The sequence below is a fragment of the Heterocephalus glaber genome, unplaced genomic scaffold (assembly GCF_053883595.1).
Source record: "Heterocephalus glaber isolate CG9 unplaced genomic scaffold, H.glaber_assembly_v1.0 deba00001481, whole genome shotgun sequence".
In the NCBI taxonomy this organism is placed as follows: Eukaryota; Metazoa; Chordata; class Mammalia; order Rodentia; family Bathyergidae; genus Heterocephalus; species Heterocephalus glaber.
Genome location: NW_028258317.1, coordinates 47042464 through 47060817, shown reverse-complemented (window position 1 = coordinate 47060817; position 18354 = coordinate 47042464). Strand labels below are relative to the sequence as shown.

The 18354-nt window shown below is 38.6% G+C and overlaps 1 protein-coding gene and 1 pseudogene across 3 annotated transcripts in view; both read right to left on the bottom strand.

Moving 5' to 3' along the window:
* The window catches only part of Glis3 (GLIS family zinc finger 3), a 466502-nt gene that overhangs the window by 371015 nt on the left and 77133 nt on the right, over positions 1-18354 (bottom strand). The gene's annotated exons all lie outside the window — the stretch shown is intronic.
* Positions 1-18354, bottom strand: part of LOC147825936 (melanoma-associated antigen 10-like) — a 136153-nt pseudogene that overhangs the window by 54574 nt on the left and 63225 nt on the right. The window contains exon 2 of the transcript XR_015440094.1: positions 1-18354. This exon is cut by the window's left edge and continues 54574 nt beyond it; it is cut by the window's right edge and continues 54114 nt beyond it. The product of XR_015440094.1 is annotated as a melanoma-associated antigen 10-like (transcript).

Below are 18354 nucleotides of genomic sequence, written 5' to 3'. Positions count from 1 at the left end.
TAGAACTCTTTCTCCTGATTTTTCAGATAATCCAAAACTGCAGCCCCTCTATTTGGGCTGTTCCTGGTCACATATCCATGTGCCTGGCCACCCTAACTGGGAACCTGCCCATCATCTGAGCCATTAACTCTGATTACCTCCTCCACACTGCCACGTACTTCTTCTTCTCCACCCAACCCAACATCAGCTTCAGCATCACTACAATCTGGGACCTGTTGGTGAACATCAACATACAATAAACCTATCAAGGAGTAGATTTCTAAAGATTTTTGTTTGTATTTGAGGTACTAATGAACAAATAGAGTTTTATGGTAGTTGGTTTTTTTTTAATTCCAGCCATTAACAAATTTGCAGAAAATTTCTTTTTGGTAAAGTACCACTTTTATAGGTACCTTGCATTCAACAGCCTGTGAAAAATGAAATTTAGGTTTGTCTCCAAATGCTAGGATCTGAGAAAAAATAAAGACGTGCCTTCAAAATGAATCACAGTCAGGCTTAGAATAAATCTACATGAATATATATTTTCTTATTTACTTGGAAAATCTTGTATTTGCACTTGTCTTTCTTACTATCAGTGAGCTCTCTTTTTCAGATCAGTGGCTCAGCTCTAGTCTTAGCTTGTACAACCCCTGAGTTATTCCATTCCTCAGGGTAAACGGAGACTGACAGGCACAGGATTGTAAACCTCACCCACCCAGAGCATTAGGTCTTTATACAACACATGAAGTGGCAATCTGAAGTTGATTCTAAACATCTGAAATTACCCCCAAATCACAAGTACAGTGTATAAAAAGTCCCCTTTTACATAGTATGAGAGTGTTTAGAACTTTCAGCACTCAGAAGGCTAAGACAGGAAGATCACCTCAAGTTCGAGGCCACCCTGGGCTACAGTTCCAGCCTGAACTATATAGGGACCCCTTGTCTCAAAAAACAAACAAACAAGAATATTTAGAGCTTTCTAAAATATCAACTATAAATGTAGTTATCTGGAAGTGGGTTTGCCAGTAAACAGTGATATAAATTTTTTAAATGATCAATGAATGAATGAGTGAATGAATAAAGAAATATTCAACATGTAGGTAACACTTGGAATAAAGTATGGCATAAAAGGCTTTGTATGTAGTCTCTACAGGGAAGGGTGAGGGAAGTCTATAACAAGGCAGAAAATCACTAGGAAACAAGCTCAAGCTATGCAATACATATTCTCTATCACTGTTAAGCAGACTGCAAACTCTTTGCAAGCAAAGACTGTCGTAATCAGGGGCCATACAAATCCCTCCCTACCAACAGGCAATGGGAACAAGTACAAGCTCCATGTAGACACCATGTGATCATGCAGGAAACCAAGCCCGACAGTTGGTCACTCAATTTTCCAAAGGAGACCAAGTCTGAAGTTTTCTGTGAAATCCTCTCATGTCTACATGTGAATTCTGTAGTTAATTTTGTAATTATTCTGTGGACTTAACAAAACACACCTATGAGCCACACTCTACCAGTGGACTACCCCCTTTGTAAATCTGTCTCTGTCTTTCTACATATCAAGAAATCAGTGATCATTTTTACCTTATCTTCAAGTCTGGCAAAGGATGGGAGTTGGTGGTATCATACCAATATCACTGAAGAAATCAGCCAAAACAGGAATTCATATGGGAAAAACAGGCACAGCTTTTAGACATCTAAATTCCAGTAAGGCTCATATTAAATTAAGTCCTTAATGCTCTCAATCTCAGTAATTATATTTACACTTCAGTTGGCAATTCATTTCCTCCTATTTTATAACCTTATTCTAAACCCCTAATTGGCCCCCTGTTCTTGCTATGTATTAATCATGTCATATAAGTCTCTTTTTTCTTTTTGTAAATAGCTTCAAACTCTTTTTTTGGAAAGAGGTGGGGTATAAGTAAATTTCAACAAATAAAATCTTTCACATGTTCATGATACTTTAATTATAGGCAAATGTATTACTATATTTAGGAGCTACATATTTTTACCAAAAGAATCAATTCTCTGAGGGATAAGATTTTTCTGAAGCAATAAATGTTATTGAAAAGTTCTGTATCCAAAAAATTATCATTGGAAAATACTGGAAGTCCTTTCTTCAAATTATTTATATTCTTTGGGCCTTTAGCAAAAAAAAATGAATGTATTCTGAATATCTGGTAAAGACACACATACACAAGCATTTTCATAGAGACAAATAACCTAAACACTCTTATAAATAAAAAAAAAAATCTGTGGGCCGGGGATTTAGCTCGTTGATTCCACTGCCTGCCTTACAAGCGCAAGGACCTGAGTTCGATCCCTGGTACAAAAAACAAAAATCTGAAAACATGCAGATTCCCACATTTCTATCTGACTTTTAACCCTTGCACATTAGTATGTTTAGACTCTATAGGAAACTCTGCATAAATAGGTAAGACATAAAAGCCTTCTATAGCAGAAGCATCTCTTAGGAAAAAAAGCAGTTAAAGTAACAGTGTGCCCCTCAAAAAATAAAGGTAAATACAACTCTGAAGAGGATAAAGCAGTAACATGTGAATTTCTTCCTAGCCCAATCAGCCACATGTAAACCCTGCTTATCAGCAAATCAAACAGGCCTCAAGTATTATAACTACTTAGAAAAACAATATAACCTGTTAACTTCAGCTCAAAAATATTACTTAGACATGCCAAGAAAAATACACAATTAGAAATGTCTCAATTCACTGATTTTTTTTTTTTTTTTTTGGTACCAAGAGTCAAACTTGGGACCTTGCACTTGCAAGGCAGGCAGTGGAACCACTGAGCTAAATCCCTGGCCCCAATTCACTGATTTTTTTTTTTTAAGTTCCAGAAATTCCAACAACAAATCTGGCACAGAAAAAGTATATAAAATTTTTCAATTCAGAATATTCAAATCTTAAAAGGGCAAATATACTCTCTGTTCTGCAACAATATTTTAGTGAGGATCACAAAAGGAAAAAGAGAACTGAATTATGCAAAACTGATCAGTGTGTATGTATATAATCAGTTATCTAACTGACATTTTATAAATCTACCGCTACTATGCTTTTTATTACATATGCTAAACAAGCAGATGCTAAGTCTGTAAACTGTGAATTAACCTCCCTTTTTAATTAATTGTTCCTTTGGAAATACTCGCTTTTAAATCCCGTGCTGCAGTTGCATCATCTTAGACAAGTGTGCCAACTTGCATTCAGGCTCCCAGACTAGGTTCCAGGAGACAGTACACACTGAGTCCATTTTAATTATTTAATAATTCTTTTTCATTTTATTTATACATTGGCATCTGACCTAGTTTAATTTTAAGTTCTCCCAACATGAGCCATCAGGCTTACAAGAATCTAGAGTGGGCCATCTTCACAGAAAATATGACTAGGGACATTTGGAGTAGTGACATGACTCAGAAATGGGTCAAGTGGACAGAGGAAAGACATCAGAGGGCAGTGAGCGCACAGTGGCAGGCTCTCTCTAAGGATGTGGTCTGCTCAGCTCAGCATTCCTTTTAAAGAGCAAACCGTGCCAAGATTTTTCTATACGGTCTTTCTACCTCTAAAAATTTCCCTTGCTAATTGAACCTGAGAATCTCTCCATTAGAAACCCATACTCTGAGTTCTAAATTGCTTCAGTGAAACTGCTTGAGAGTTCCCCAAAGGCCAACACGTTAAAGGCTTAATCGCCACAATTGGGAAATGTGGAAACTTAAAAAGTAGGACCTAGTGGAAGGTCTTTGGACCCCTGGGGCAGAGGCTGTATGCCTTTAAAGGGAATTATGGAATTCTGGTCTCTCCTTCCTTTTTGCCATGCACTGTCATGCACCCGGGTCATGTACTGCCAATTTTGCTCTGCCATGTATTTCACACTATGGCGAGCTGGCTTGCTCCAGGCCCAAAAGCAACAAGGCCAATCAATCATGGACTAGAACCTCCCAAACTGTGAGCCAAACTAACCCCTTTATTAACTGTCTCGGGTATTCTGTTACAGGAAGGAAAAGCTTACTAACACAAAGGTAAAATCAAATTCTGTTAACAGGGCTGGGGTTATAGCTCAGTGGTATCAAACTTACCTACCATGTGCAACCCCCTGGTTTCAATCACCAGCACCACATACACAAAAATCTGTTAATAATGTCATTATGGCAAAATAATGGATCTAAGAGTAGTTCTCTGAAAAGGCAAAGAAGAGAGATTGAAATGTGGAGGGCTTTGCGTGAGTAGAGGCAACGTAAGGAGGTGCGCAAAAGAACTGTCTCCTTTTCCACAGTTCTACAACTCATTCTATTCAAGGTGCCTTGTCCTAGTCACAAATACATAATAAAAAGCTACACCTTTGGCTACAAATGTCTGTAATTTATATATGTCCTCCGAGACACACACATAAACACACGAAGTTCTTAACTATGGTGTTCACAGTCCCTGTAAACCAGGAACTCGCTTTCTTGTAGTTTCCAGAATGATCTACCATCTGGATGGGACTATCCTTCTGATTCTAAAATCACACCTACTCAAGTCCCCACTGTACTGGATAAGAAACTTTCAAAGCCCAAGTTATATCCTCTTGTGTAACTCCCATAACGTAGATAGGAGGCCCAAACAAAGTGAGGCAATGTAACAAACAGGGATGGAACATTTCTTTTACATCAACTTGTGCCCCATTTACATATATTATACATCCTTTCTTCTTTTCATACACCATAAAGGAAGTGTCATCATCTTAATTTGACAGAAGAAAACACTGAGGCTGAGAGGTTTCCTAATTTGATCAAAGTTCCATACACAGGAGATGATATAAGCTGGCCTGAGACCCAGGGCTTCTCCTTTGTAGCTGAATAAAGTGTCTTCACATTGCTGACTCCTAACGAAGCCCAACAGTGTACACTGAGAACTCTTGAGCACGCCAAATGACACAAGGAAATCGCTTCTGTTCATGGAACCAAAACCACACAGTTGAAGACAGCCTCTGGCCCTTTCCTCATTCCTGGATTATGTCAGCAAACGACCCAGAACCAAGGTATTAGTGACACTTTTGGTGTAATTGTCAGAAAGAGAAAAAGCTATTTCTCCCACTTTTATGAAAGTAATACACAATATGAAAAACTGAGAAAATACTTTTAAAGTCAGAGAAAAAAATAATCATGACTTGTAATCCCATTCTGGAGATACCATAGTATTTCGAGCTATTTGTTCCTAGGCTGTTCTCTACACCTACACATATTTTGAAAGCATTTGGCCTGTATTTGATATGCAATTTTATATAAAATCACAATCACTTAATCATATATTTAAATTATTTTAACACCTTAAAACAATTTGTAAACTTCACTGTAATATTTTACCATACAGCCATTAACAGTTTCTGTAATTGTTCCTTTACTTTTATTGATTTAGAGATTTTTTTTTCACTATTAAAGAAAAAAGTCACTATGCACATTTCTTTTACCATATGTCAATTGTTTTCTTACGGTCAATTTCTAGAAGTGGAGTTATTGGGTTATATGTGAGAGTTACATCAACACATTTAACCCCTAATAGAATAAGTGTCCTCACAAAATTTACATCTTTATTATAAATGGGAACCCTGTATAAAGGTATGCTGGTCATACACTATTATCATCTTTGTTAATGTGATGGGCCCAAAAAAATCACCATTGTATTCATTTATATTTCTGAATTCAATGAGGTTTAGCATTTTCTCCGAAGTTTTATTTCCTCTTTGTGTGTAGTGTCTTCATGATTCTCCCCATTCATCTCTTCCTTGGAGGTGGATCACTAGAGGAATGACCTAAAAGGGTACATCTCCTTCCCCAGCTCCTCCTTTGTGCTGCTTCCTGACTGCAAGACATGAGTGGCTTTCTCCACCAGACCCTTGCCCTTCTCCTGCCTTGGAGTCAGTCAGCTGACTGTAGACTGAATCTTCTAAAAAACCATGAGACAAAATAAACCTCTCCTCCTTTAAGTTTCAAATGTTGGGTATTGTGACTCAGTAACAGGAAAGTAAATAAGACACTTTTCAAAAGTTGCCACAACATGACAAAACAGAAGACCTACAGGATCAAGGAGATATATCCTAGACCAGGACCTTAGCATTAACTACGAGGAACTCTTGGAACTAATCACTTCACATGCAATACAGGCTTCAAATCTGGTTGACCTGGTCAGAGGAAATTTTACACAGAGCCCAATATATAAAAATGAAGGTGCTAGAGCTAAAACAGAGGACCCACCTTCTGCCCATATACTATACCTTGCACCCCTCTGAGAGCTCTCAGAGGGATCCTGCAGTTCCAAAGAATAAAACAAAACATTTATGAGCTTGTTGATTATGAAGATCTTTTTTAACTTCTGTGAAACCAATCTTTCCCTGAGAAGAAAAGGAAAACTTTAGAAATCACATTAAGACTGGGTGAGTTAGGAAAGCCAGCATCGAAGAGACATCATAAGAGCCTTCACATGGCAAGTATCCCTGGTGAGTCTGAGGTATTTCTTTTTTCTCTCTGAAAGTACAGTTGGTGCAGACAAAGAAAGCAGTATTGAATAAGCTATGTGACAGAAAGACAGGAGTATTCCAAATGCTGAATGTTTCCAGCAGATGTATCCGCCATTCTCAGAATTCACTAACTCGCATCACAGCTTGGGTCCTGGATGAGCTGAATCAAATATTTCTTCCTTGATCCTTCCAGCTGAAGCTGAGAGTCAAAGCACATTGATTATCACTACCTTCAGGGAAATATAGTGATTTACGGAGCGAAGCTAGCAATTATTTCGTCCTTTCTCAAAAGCCTCACATTTCAGCACAGCTTTTCATGGGACTGCTTATTCTTAAAGATACGTTCCTATTTCTGAGTGAACTAGAATGTCCCTGGCTAGTTGCATATGTGCCAGATAGGCAGGTGAACACTAGCACAAGAAGATCTGTGAGGTGCTGAGGAAGACCCAGCCCTGCCCTTAAAACTTCTGCCTCACAATTTACTCTGCTACAGTACCTGACATAGCTACTCACTCTTCCAGGTGACTTTTCTCAAAGATATCCTACAGAAAGGGTGGAAGAGATTAAATAGGAGCTAATGTGAATCATTATCACTTATTAACAGTTTTATGTTGACTAGAGATCTGAAGCAATGAGACAGGAAAAGAGCAAGCTGGAGCAAAGAGAGGAAATACATACAAAAATCTACACCTAACCAGGCATGGCAGCACACACCTGTAATCTCAGATATTCTGGAGGCTGAGACAGGAGATCCAAAGGTCAAGGCCAGCCTGGGCAATTTAGTGAGAGCCTATCTCAAAAAATTAAAAGTGCTGAGGATGCAACTCAGCGAAAGAGCATTTTTCTAGCATGTGCAAGGCTCTAGGTCCAAACTCCAGTCCAAAAAAGGAAGAGGGGAGGATGATGGATATACAGCTAGAAGTATCCAGTGCCTAGACAGCTAAATAAATGAGTGCTGCTGAATGCTTGTTTCATGGTTTTGCCTAGGGCCTGACCAACATATACCTTAGGTATTCCAAACATGCAAGTGCAAATATAACCTATATCAAAGGAATCACAGTTTTTGATAAAAAAAATAGAGGACTATATATCCAAATTTCCTATAGGAATTCAGAAGTTAATGGCATCATTGTCAAATGCATAAAATTATTTCTAATAGTTACAGGTTGATCAGAAGACTTTCACTAAGATATTTTTCATTTACTGCCCCTCCCACTCACTATCCATTAATATTTCATAAAAATCACTGACAAAAGAAACAAACATCTTGGAAGGTATTTAGCACAAAAAAACAATTATTTAAATAAATTTTAAAATGGAAGAAGAGATTTACTATTTGAGTTATTTTACTGTTTCTACTAACTTAAAAATAGATATTTTAAGATAATATGAATTATTTAGGGCTGCAATTACCAGAGTTTGTGTTATACAACTTGGCAAACAGCCATCCTGCAATCACAAAAAGTCACACTTAACAGTTTGAGTTACGGATGGTGCAAGAATTCACACCTTGGACATTGTTTCATCTCAGTATCTTAGTACTTCATTAAGGATGTTTATATTTGGATAGTTTGCAGTTTTCCAAATGAAAGACAGAACCTAAATGTGTGATCCAGACAGAGATTTATTGGTAATTTAGAAGCACTGAGGCTATTAATAATGAGCAAACCAAAAGTTACTCTTCTTTCCCTGTTTCGAAGTTTGCCCTGGAGACATGCATATATTTTCTTTAAAATTACTGAGACACTACCTAAAACAACTTGTCTCCAAATTACAAAATATGTGCAAGTAGTCCCCAGCTTTCAAAGATGTTCAGGTTTAAAATTCCCTTGTGTAGGTAGCTATACATTCCTGTTCATTGGAGATGTTCTGGCGTATTAATAGAGTCCTGTTTCGCTCTCAAAAGCATTGTTTAGAAGATAAATTATTTGGAATCCTATGTATTAAGTCTCTCTAATTATTAACTCAGTACACAATCTCCCATAGAGAAGAAAAATAATCTTTTTAAAAAATCATTTAAAATTAATTTCTAGTAACAGAAATAAAAAGGCTTGAAATTTAAAAGACATTTCTCCATGAGCCTGCATCATCTTCTTGGACCTGCAACACACTGTGTTTGCCAACTGATGGATACCTGATTTAGTGACTCCCTCCCAGCTCTGAGCTTCCAGTGGTTACCTATGTCAAGGCTGAGCTGGGGAGAGTCAGTGAGGAATCCTATGGACACAGAAGGGTGTGGGAGTGCAGGGGGACCATACACAAGGAGAGGGTGGGGGCTGGGGAGACTTAGAGATTCCAAACAGAATGATCTCCAAAGCTACTCCAGTCCTCAGTCAGCAACAACCCAATCTCATCCATATGGCTCCCCTTGCCTACCCACTGAGGTGCAGGGAACATTGTAATATAGCAAAAAGAACTCAGCTTCTACCTCTTCCTCACTCAGGGTGCATGCTTGGACTGTTCAGCTGCTCTAGGCCTTAGCTGCCTCATTACCCATGAGGACTCCCCTGCATAAATTTTTAGGGTTATTTTGGGATCAAATGAAATACATACCTGTGACGTACAGTAACTCCCTGACTTCCGAATATTCAAGTTGCAAACTTTGACAAGTGCACTGTATAAGATTTACAGGTGTACTGTGTAAGACTCTCTCTATTGTGGATCATGAATGAATCTGACTTAACGAATGTTCTCCAAGAACGAAACTCATTTGTAAGTAAGGGACTTACTGTACTTCTCAGTACTGCACACAGGTGGCACTCAATAAATGTCAGGCCTATCATCAGAAACATTTTTCTGGAAACTCTCTCCAATTTTAATCAGAGCATTGTGCACTTCCTGCTCCAACAGAGAACAGTTCTCACTCATGTTAACTTTTTTCTACTCTCCTTTCTTTAAGGAAATTTTAGCAGATTTTTTAAAAAATCATAAAATCCTATCTCTATCTTACATGCAAATGAACAGGTACCTTGGTGGGCACTGATTTTGTTTTAGATATGTAAGAGCTACAAGATGGATAGTCAAAAACTTAGAGGTAAGTTTCACCACCATCCCAACCCGGGAGGTGGTGAGGTAGCAGGGGGCAAATAGCCAATGAATAAAACGTCAGATCCACCCAAGCACAAGTACAGATCCTTTCTGCTTCATGACAGCCACCATCTACTTGGGTACATGAACACCACTCTCTATGTGGGAGGTAGGGTATAAGCAGTCTGCTGAGTGCCCTTCAGTGTTGAAGTTGAAGCACAGTGTCACCCCAATAAGCAGGATGAGCTAAGTAAAGCTTTTCAGCACAAGCAGGTGTCTGTCCTACTGGAAGATGATCAGAAGACCAGCAGTGAACATCCTTGGGATACTTTTCCTGGATGGTAATGAGAACGGCTGCAGACAAGCTCCTTGCCACAAGCATCATTCAGAAGTGTTCCCCTGAGCATCTGTGAGTATCAGCCAGGCATCACCTACATCTGGGACACTGGGGCTGACCATCCTTGCATGAAGATATGTAACTGAACAAGGATGCTGTTTAGGAAAAAATCTGATAAGAAGTTTACCTTATCAATAAAATTAAATACCACACAGCAATCAAATAAAGAATGTAATAATAGTATTTTATTTTTCTTAGCATCTGTAATAGAATACTCCCAACACTTGCTTTTATTGTGAAAGTGCCTGGATAGGTATCTGAGATGAAGGAACCACTAGAATCAGTCCTCATTGACAGATGAAGACAGAACTGCTCTGCAAGAAGCATAAATAATTTGTTTGCATGCCAGAGAAAAGAAGAGCAATCCAGCTGGCACAGCATGCAGGGGAAACATTCCAGCAAGGGGAGCCCTTGGCTCAAGGAAAGGCCTGGAGACACTTGGGACAGTAGATCTTTCGGCTGTGGATACTAACTCTCCCCTGTAACAATTTCTGATAAGAGCCTTTATGCAAGTAGATTTATGCCATGGAATCCATCCATATTTCATGGCAGTAAAACAGAGAATCAGCTACAAAAGCTAATTCAAGTTATTTAGATGTACAAGTTATAGTTAGAGCTATATTTACTGACATAAAAAGATATCTAATGTGTACTTTGTCAAAAACAACTTTCCTGATGTATAATTTTTTTTTACCATAAGTGTACAACTGAATTATGTAATGAGCATCATAATCTAGGATTAGAACTGTGCCATCACTCCAGTGGGAAGCATAGTGCCCATCTATAATCCTGTTTCGCATTCCCAACCCTAGGCAACCATTACGCAATGTTCTGTCTCTACTGATTTGACTTTTTTTTTTTTTGATACTGAGGATCGAACTCAGGACCTTGCGCTTGCAAGGCAAGCAGCAGAACTACTGAGCTAAATCCCTGGCCCCTGATTTGACTTTTTGAACATTTCATACCAATAAAGAATGCAAAGCACAACATGTTGTCTTTGTGCCCAGCTTCCTTCACTTATATTTCTGAGGCTTGCATGTGCTGTTGCATGTTTCAGAATTCATTGTTTTGTTGCTGAATAGTACTTTATCGTATAGATTCACCACATTCTGTTTATCCATTCCCTAGTTGATATTTGTGCTGTTTCTGTTTTTTGCTATTATGAATAATACCACTGTTATTCATAACAGCATCCACATGCAAGCCTTTGTGCTCACATACCCATATATACTAGTACGGGAGGGAGGAAACAGCACTAATTCAAAGAGCAACACATTTTAATATCTTGGCAATTAGAATATGCCTTACAACTGATGGTTTATGTTATCAGTCACAGTCCCAAAAGGAAACAAATAAGGTTCTACAAAGGAAGTTTAACAAGAGGACTAAGTATATAAAAGTAAAGGCCAGGATGGAGAGAGTCAGCAGTGTAGGTAAGAAAGTGTTCAATCTTGGAGCACATTCAGCACAAGGCATGCTTCAGGGACAAAGGTACAATACAAAATCATCCCTTCTCACTCTTCTCCTTCCCTCAATGTCTTGCACAGGTTTCCCACTGGCCAGACCCAACTGGAAGCCAGAAGACAAGAGAGACTACTGACAAGATCTTCCAGGGAAGACAGCAGGGTGGAGAACAGATATAGCAGGGCAATCTGAATGCATACCTGACACAGAGTGTCAAAGTTGAGTGGAAGTTTATTCTTTCTTAGTGATACACCAAAACAATGGAGTACTTTCATTTGAGAAGTTCAGAATTGATGAAGTAAAGGACAATGCTTGTTTTGTAAAAGTTATTATTAGTAATATATGCTCACATACACATGAAGTAAAATCTGGACATATATTTCATCTGCAAGAGGGGAGGTTAAAAGGAAACTTGTCTGCAGGAAAATTTTCTGTTAATGTGCACAATTTTTAAGTGTAAACACATCACCAAGAATGACCTGTATCTTCATGGCTTCTAAGTATCAAGCCTTGTTCTTTCACATCAAGCTTCCTTTCATTCCAATTAACTCCCCTTTGTCTTTCCAAACCATTTTCCCTAACTTCCAGAAAGCCTGAACTCCTGCCTTACATTTAGAAACCATTTAAATAAGTAGATGTAGACTAAAGGAAAGACTTAACAAACAAGTCAAATAAGAAATGAAAAGTGCCTACCTGTCCTCCTAGACAACATACATGGAAATTAAAGACAAGAAAAGCATTAACAGGGCCAAGGATTTAGCTCAGTGGTTTCGCTGCCTGCTGCGCAAACGCAAGGACCTGAGTTCGATCCCCGGTACCAAAAAAAAAAAAGCATTAACCATTCAGAGAGGATAATGAGCAGACAAAGGAAGAAAAGGAAAGACAATATTGCTAAACCAAACGGAAATAAAATCAAGATAAATGGAATTGTGTTAAAGGAAGTTAAAAGTAAATGGTTAAGTTTTATGTTATTGTTTTCTTTTCCCTTTTTTGCCTCTAAAATGTGTTGATGTATATTTACATTTGGGTCCCCAAAAAGGTGCACGATGTCTCTAATGACTTCAAAGCAGATTCTTGTGGTAAACATTTATCAAAGAATCATTTAGCAAAGAAAACTATGAATTTTGAAGTATAATGAATAAAGAACAGATCTCACTGTCTTAAAAATTCTGTTTTTCCATAGAATTTTTCTGAATCTCTCCATCCACCTTCTTTATCCACACTATTCCTTTAATAGGTTTCAGTCTTGTTTAATTTACAGTATTAATACAAAGCTAGGAAGGGCTTTTTAAAAATTACATGGGATCAATTTATTAAAATATTTTAATAAAATGTAAAAGGTTAACACCTCAGTTTTCTAATTATTTTCAGCAACATTATGTATCTAATAATCTTTTTGTGGACCAGGCTGAACAGTCAAATATAATTCATAACATCATGTATATGAGAAAATGCATTCCAAGTTTTAAACAACCAACCAACAAACCAACCATAGGAACCCAACCCATTCCTATGAAGAACTGCCTGTACTGGTTTCAATCCATGAAGTCATCAACACTTTGGTCAGAGCTGTTAGCAAAATTGGCTCATTTATCAGTAGCATTCTACTCATTCATTTGTCCATTCATGCATTCAGCAAATATTTATTAAGTGCCTACTTGAGCAGCACACCAGCTAGAAGTGAGATGATAGGATAGTGGAGTAAGACATTGTCCTGCGTACAGGAAATCTCTTAGTGAAGCAAATAAACAGTTCTAATACATTATAAAGAAAGGGGAGGAGGATAAAGGTAAAAGGAAGATATTCCAGAAAGAGAGATCAGGGCCTCTGAAAGAAAATAGCTCAGTGTGTCCAGAAAACTGCAAAGAACTCAGTATTCTGAAGCATGCAGGGCAGCATATGATAACTGGCAAGATATGACGCTAGTGCTCTCATCACAAAGAAACCAATAGGCCATCTTGAGCAAGATAGACCTTATTCTTTCAGACCCTGTTGACAACCTTTGATGGATTCAAGCTTTCAAAGAAAATGTTCAGATTCATTTTTTGGCTAGCTCATTCCAGTAAGTAAGTGGAACTTGGGTCAGCAAAGTGTAGACTGTAGGACTTTTATTTGGCCTGTAAGCTGAGAATGATCTTTACATTTTTAAAGGGTTTTTTAAAAATGAAAAGAAGATTCATATTTTGTGAAACAGAAAAATTACATGAAATTCAAATTTTGGTTTCCACAGAGTTTCTTTTTAAATTTTTCAATTGTAATATACTAATTGTACATATTTCTGGAGGTCAAGTGTAATATTTTGGCACATGCACACAACATGTAATGGTCACATAAAGTTTTATGGGAGGACAGGCCACACTCATTTGTTTACATTGCGTCAAAGGCTACAATGGCAAAGGCAGAGTTAAGTAATGACAATGAGTTAAGAGTTAAGTAGAGACCATATGGCCCTCAAAGCCTGTAATATTTAGTATCTGGCCCATTATAGAAATTGCTCAATGCTGGCATAGAAGATGGATTAAAGAAGGAAGAGCAGGAAGATGGCTTCTGCAATAGACCATACCAACTGAAAAACGACATGGGGCTGAACTAGGGCAGGGGTCATACGGATGGAGAGTGCAGGGCAGTATCATGACACAGGAGCAAGAGTATGCGGCTGAGACCCAAGATTGTGTTGGAGATAATTTCAGGTTTCTGTTTTAAATAACCAGGGAGGATGGTGGTATCTCCACCTATGCTGAAGAATGCAGGAGTGAAACTGGTGTAATGAGATGCCCTTGAAGTCATTTCTATGGTGATGTCCTAGAGGTGAACGGACAAGACAGGCTAAAAATGCAGGCTGCAGTAAGGCCCGATTCATTGCACTGCTGCACACAGTATACTAAAAATCCATAAATCACTTTCCATGTGCCATATATGCACTTTGGATCTTTAGCTGATTAACAGACATTCTGATCAATCACATGGTAACCCCACTGTACTTATCAGCCAGATGTTCAGTTCTGGCAGTAACAGCAAGATCTTCACCCAATAATGTTTTGTACAATTGTGTGACTACTGGAATTTATTACATTTTGGCCTTTTGATTTTAATAGCAACAAAAGATGGAGAGATAAAAACATTAAAGTACGGATATTAATAAGAAACATACGTACGCTTCAGAGAAGTCAGAAATTACTAAAATGTCAGGTAGTCACTGGATTTAAACTGACAAAAGCAAGCTCTATTATGCAGAAAAAGCACTAAATTCAAGAAAACAGGTTTCCTATTCTGGAAATACCTTCTGAATGAAGATACTATCTAAAAGAAAAAGTGTAATTAGAGATTTTATAACAATTTTTCACATACATCTCAATGCCTTCCAGTTTGACTTTTGTACATGCAAACATTTGATATGTTTTCAACTCATTATGTCTGAGATTGGGAGACTCTATGTTAATCTTTGAGCAGAAACTGAGAAGATTTAAAACATGAAAGTAACCAATGAAAAGCAAGAGGTGTAAGAAGAAAGACTGCATTCTGGGGAAACCAATGCTGATTGACAAAAACAGTAAGAGGAGTTCACCCCCCTCTCCCCAAAAAACTGATGTATGAGAGCCCAGAAAGATTCAGAGAGCCAGGGAGGTCAGAGATACCAAGACAGAAGGTAGTTGATACCAAAGAATGGAGTTTCAATTTCAAGAAAGAAAAGGCCATGACCATTTCAAAGACAGCAGCCACTTCTGTTACCCAAGACAATTGCTCTTCATTAACAGCATCCCAATTTGCCTCTTCTCCCACTCTCAGTCACCTGATCTGAACTTACTAATCTCAGCAGCAGATCTAAAGATGGGCCCATGACTGGCATTAACCAATATCCATACTCTATAGCCCCTGGCCAGTGTGATAGATTGGTTCAAGCACAGATAAGAACACAAGCAGAGTCAATAGAATATGAGGAGTTACTTGCTGGGGACTCTGAGAAATAGATTTTTTTTTTCTCCCTTCCCTGAAAGGTTTGAGGTGAAGATGTGGTATCTGGAGCTTACAGACTCACTGCTATAAGAGGTGAGAGTCTTCAGCTACAGGTGGAGGGGCTGAAAGGTAAGTGGGTGACACAGAGCAGCCTAAAGGTGAAGCCCATGTACGGGCTCACACGGAGAATCCAGGTGTTCCATGAATCATTTCAGGAAGTGAATCCAAGCCTCATTTACTTCAAGATCTTCATGAGCTAGGAATGTCCCATTATTATTAAGCTGGTTAGAGTTGGTTCACCAAGGCCACACAAAGAATTCCAGCTGAGGTAGGGTCAGCAATAACCTTGAGGAAAGCAGTTTCCATGGATTGGGAGACCCATGAAATATGGATGGTTTCCCTTTAAGGTATAGAAATGAAAGGGAAAAGCTGAGGTAGCTTTCAAAGAAAGATCAAGTATGGACAAAGAAGAACAGCTAGTCTAAGTTTAGCTCAGTTTAATTGTTTGCTTGTTTGCTTGGTTGTTTCTGTCAAGATACGAGATAGCTGAACCAGATTTGATACCTGCCAGAAGTATCTAAAGGGGAGGAAAGTTGAAGGTCTGGGAAAGAAAGCAAGCAATTGTATAAGATCCTTCCATTTTCAAATTATGGAAGGAAAGTCAATGCTTGCCCGTCCCTGGACCTAAGGAAGTCTATTACAAGACTGTCCACAAAAGGGGATCTAAGAGGCAATCAAGGGCATTTGCAAATGAGTTATGATTTTGTATTTTTACTTTTTTTAAATATTAAAGTGTTTTGTACTGCAAAGAAGCAAGCTCAGGAGAGCTATAATGAGGGCTTTCCAAAAAAAGTACTTAAGGATTGCTTCACAGAGGATCTTACTCATTAAATTCCAATATACAGAGAACTGGCTGGCATCTTCTAACCTTGATTTATTTTCTACAAATAAAACTATTCCCAACATAAAGTTATAATAACATAAAACACAGAATGCCTGCCAATAGAAAATGTAGACGTACCTTTATGAACGGCTTAGAGAAATTCCAGACAACATATGTGCAGTGGACTTTCAAGGAAACCACCATGTTCCCTGACCTCTGAGGTCAATGAAATGAGCGACTACTTTACACTCTCTCCCACAGCATGTCTTTGGGTTGAAGGAACCAAGCACCTCGACCTTAAATTCTCAGGTGTAATGAGGAGTCTGAACCATCCATAAATGAAATGATCTACCTGTGAAAAATGCAGAATTGTGGTAACTGCCTGAATGAAGATCTTTAATAGATATGGACTCTGGGTCAATTTACACTACCACTGAACTGCTTAACTGTCTACTGAAATGTGACCTGTCAAATCTTGGAACAATTGAGAGATTAATAACATAGTTTTCACATTTTAATGTAGATACTTGGCACACTGTGCTGGGAAGAGGGAGAGAGGCTCAAATCCGTGATAAGGACAAACAATTGCTTAATTAACACCCTTATTTGGACACTCATTCCCCCTGAAACCAAATACATTTTTTGTGGAGACAAAGGGACTGAAAGCCAACAAAGGCAGCTTGCCCTTTTAAAATTACAAAACTGCTAGAGCAGAGGGCCCCTGGAAAGCCACTACATTAATTTCTACCTCCGTGTCACACTTCCACATTCATAACGATATACAGTGAATAACCGATAACCTCTTCCTGTAATCCCATTTGAGGGTATGTTCTAACCCCAAATGCACTTCCTACACAGAGCACCCTCTTGCTGAAGTTGCCCTTCTTTGTCCTTCCCCTGTAAGGAGGGGACATGGACTCTGCTGGCCCTACCTAAACTTAGAGGTACACACAAAATATTCTTCAATAATCAACCCAGCAAGGGGAACACTCTCACTTTAGGAATTTTCATTCTGCCAAAAATACATAATCATCAGTAATTTGTGCTCCCCAATCAGATGCAAAAGAACCATTTGCCATATTAAAATGTGCATGTTTTCATTAAGCCTTTATCTCAAAATTATGCTTATGGAGTCATTTAGAGACAAGTTACAACTCTAGGAAGATTCATGATTAATTGTGTTTAAAGTTAATAACTGTAGCTAATAATAATAGCTTACTACTAGGTATCATATACATAATAAAATCTTCAAGATAATAATGCATTTAAACATCACAGCAATGCTATAACATAAGCGTCATCTTTCTCACTGTGCCTGCATGTGGATGAGGAAATAGCATCAGAGGGGATGAACAGGTGGCCGATGGTCACACAGCGATGAGGAGCAAAGGGGAAATTCAGAGCAGGCAGTCTGGCCTGAGGCCCACTCCCTTACCCATTCCACCACACTGCTTCCGGGGAGAGGCTGACAAGTTAAGATTTTTTTAAGATCACTTTTAGGTCACTGATTCTATGACTTTAACTTTGTCTGGCTAAAGTACTTCTACCTTAACTACCATGGGAATACCATACATCTCTCAAGCAAAGCTGGGGGCAGCGGTGACAGGGCACTTAAAACAGCACAGTTAGTGTGTGTGACCTCAGCAACCATCTGCACACCAACAGCCAAGTTACTCCTGTTCTAACAGCGCATTAACCTCCTTCCCTGCCAAGAGCAGGCCTAACTAGGCCCATAGTTTTCATTTTTGGTTCAGTCCATTGGGAGAAGAGCTTTTATTTGTCAAAGCAGATTCTTACCACATGTAAGTAATCTGAGAAACTAGCTGATTTCTAAACTATGACTGCTTTATATTACTATAAGTATGCATTCCCTTAAGTTAAATGGCAAGAGGAGAGCTGATAATTAAGGGTATCAAGCACGGGGAACGGAGAGGATTTCTAGCTTAAATCTTGAGACAGCAATGGCCGTGGACAAGTTCTGGACCTCACTAGGCATATCTCGGTGCAGTACGGCCTGACGTCAATGGAGAGGGACTGAGCAAGGACCATGCCCCTGAGCAACTTCCAGATAGTGGTCTTAAGAATATAAAGTCATACAATGTTGCTCAACGCAGTGAAGCCTGAGTGTTTGAAAACAAGTGTG